Source organism: Folsomia candida, unplaced genomic scaffold, assembly GCF_002217175.1.
Source record: "Folsomia candida strain VU population unplaced genomic scaffold, ASM221717v1 Fcan01_Sc012, whole genome shotgun sequence".
Lineage (NCBI taxonomy): Eukaryota > Metazoa > Arthropoda > Collembola > Entomobryomorpha > Isotomidae > Folsomia > Folsomia candida.
The window spans coordinates 2,387,337-2,390,423 of NW_019091204.1; the positions used below are offsets into that span (position 1 = coordinate 2,387,337).

The 3,087-nt window shown below is 35.1% G+C and overlaps 1 long non-coding RNA gene across 1 annotated transcript; it reads left to right on the plus strand.

The window, feature by feature from the left end:
* Nucleotides 1–1,898: 1,898 nt before the first annotated feature.
* LOC118437149 lies at nucleotides 1,899–2,398 on the plus strand. The gene is made up of 2 exons (XR_004835900.1): nucleotides 1,899–2,122; nucleotides 2,198–2,398. It is a non-coding gene; the product is annotated as an uncharacterized LOC118437149 (long non-coding RNA).
* The last annotated feature ends 689 nt before the right edge of the window (nucleotides 2,399–3,087 follow it).

Consider the following 3,087-nt stretch of genomic DNA (forward strand, 5'->3'; position numbering starts at 1 on the left):
TATACTTTCTGGATGGACCATATGTATGTACATATTTTGTATCACAACTCGCTTAAAGAAACTGTCAGGTTTCGAAAATCCTGGCTTTGGAAATGTCATACCGCAAATATTAAGTATGTATTTAAAACAGTCATTTTAAATATTTCCATGATACATAGTCTGAAATTTCTAGGGGAGGATACCTACATAAATTGTCGAAATTATAAAACATGCCAAATTGCGGCCTGACAAAAATTACATCATTCGTACGCTTGCATCCCTTTGTACATATTTGCATATATGAGAACTTGCGTAACACCGAGCTTCAAGTATTTGAGCAAACAAACAGTAAGTTTTGTAATAGAAAATTCCATGACTGGATAGCATGAAGATCCGCCAAAGCCATTGAGCAGTAAATAAGAGCCATTAAATTAATCAAAATGACAACCTTATCTCGCGAGAATGTATTCCCCTCAACAATTCCAGTTTATTACTATTACCTTGGCCTCATGATAAGAAATGTTGAACCATTAGCGAAGTCGGAATATCCTACTTGCGTTACCACAGGGATGGTTATTCTCACACAAAACGGATAAATGTGATACATATATTTACGTATTTATTTGCACCGTGCAAATTTGGCGATTGTATATATATCGTCACCAGTTCTATCGATTCATATTTTCATAATTATTATATTATTCGGTCCATTCTTAGCATTTTTTATAAATAATATTATTTATAAAAAAAGTTTTGCGAAATTTTTTAAAAGTACAAAAGTATGTATATAGCTATTTGTGGATATAAATATGTAGATATATCCAGTGCATAAATCCCTATGTTATTACTACGCAGCAACGACATACAATTGACTGATTGGAACATTTTAAAATATGCGTAACTCGAAATTAGTTTTCCGAAGGATAACCGTGGTTCAAGATAAGTTGTGGGTCCGCTTCTCATACGCACATTTGCGTGTGATTCAGCATGTGTGGGCCAGATGCGTAAGTTCGAAGGCGTGGGGGAAGATGGGAATGAAATTTACAATCTAACTATGTACTTATTTACACATGTAAATATGTCAATATGTAATCAATGAAGTAGCCTACCTAGCATATTGTTCATGAATTGCTGCTTTTTTGGGAGGTCAAGTTCACCGGATAAGTATTTTATTAGAGTTTGGAAATTTTTGCATCATTGTAAATATTCCTCGGTAATAAACATTTCTTCCTCTTAAATATCAACTCGATTCAAATACATTAATACATACATTGGACATGATCGGACAGAAACCGGTCATCCATTACAGGAATGTCGAGGTTTCGGTTTTTTTGGCAAACAACAAATTTTTGCAGCAAACTACAAATAATGCCACTAATGCAAAATGCAATTAATGCAAACAACATCAAACGTGGTGGTGGAAAAATCAATTTAATGCATTCAATACATGCCATAAACGCTCATATTTTATCAGATTTTCTAATTTTAGTGTTGCAATGAATAAATAATAATTTTAACATTAAGTACAAATGGCAGAGGTTGACGTGTCAGAAGGTAATCTGAGGAGTGTAAGTATGTTAGTTTATTATTCAAGTTAGCAAGACACATTTATGAAAAATAGTCCCATAATGAGCATGAAGTGTGCACGCAGTAAAATGTTGCATTGAAAACTTGAACCCACAGAAAATCCCATGATCAAAGATAAGATTCTATTTTCCTTCGCATAACACGAGTAGAATGAACTAATCTGATGACTGGTCCCACGACTGGTCTCAGGTAGTTATAATTTATGCAGGAGGTAGTTCTCTTATTCTTTATTGTATCCAATAACCGGTCAACTAATAAGTAGCACATAGATAGGTATAGCAACGGTATAAAAAGGCCGTGTAGTGAGCTCGTCTACATCGAGTCTACGGCGAATCCACACAAGTCTTGCTGCAGCTGCATTTTGTCTCTCCCAATGATATTGGGAGAGGTTAGTCGTTTCTGCCTTTTGTTTATACTGTGTAATAAAACCTCTCCAAAAAGTGCAAGTCTCATCTCGCCTCCCAATTATTAGCATCTCGCCTCACAACACAACGACGACGACGATACACAGATCGTCTCTGTTGGATTTCGAAAGATATTGATTTCTTAATTTTAAGTAATTTTTGATAACTATAGTAATTCTTTGGAATGTGGGGTAATTTAAGATTTAGTCCCCACTCTTTATTTATAGTTCCCGCTGGCACATTTTCTTTGTGTGAATTTACTGCGTACGTGCACAGCCAACGTTTTTATTTTACTCTTTACTCAGACTTTGAAGTAGCAAGTTACGTTTTTTAGGCTCTTCTTAGTGATTAAATTGTCATTGTCTTGTTAAGTTAAAATTGCATTTGAGTGATTTAAAATAAAGTAGTGTCCTGCCAGGAGGAAATAATTTTGACTTATTATCGTTTATTTCGGCACCACCGGCGACTACAAGTGCTCATTTCGCAACCTCTTAACATTTAATCACAACCAAGGCCCTTTTCTCGGATTTTCCTGGTTTTCGGGTAGAAATCAGTGTGGAGATCCAACAGTCTCATCTCATACACACCTCGTCTCTTCATCCACATCATAGCCGATGATATGGGGTCATTGCTGGTGAACCACACCCGTGGTTCATCACATAAATAAATAATAATTTGAACATTAAGTACAAATTCAAAAAGCAATTTTATTATGGTACTGTTAAGCATATCAGCTCACACCACGTGTGACCACCAGGTTTTAGCGAACTCTCAGGAAATCCACAATCTCAATCCATATTGGTTAATTAATTATTTCAGCATTCTTGTCGCTAATTTCCTCAAACACATGTAATTCCTCTGGTTCTAGTAATTTCTTGAAAGCAAATTTTCATTGTTTGCATTATTTGCACAAAACGGCGACTGCAAATAAGGCAATAATACATAAACGGTTTGCAGAGTGCATTCTTCACAAGAAACCCTGAGGTATATAAATAAATATTAATGTAGAAAGGTAAGGTCTGCTTCATAAGTCGTGGCACTGCATGAAAATTTAGCTCATTTCAGAACAGAATGTAAGAATTTGAATGGATTAGTTAATAATTATAGGAAATACGAT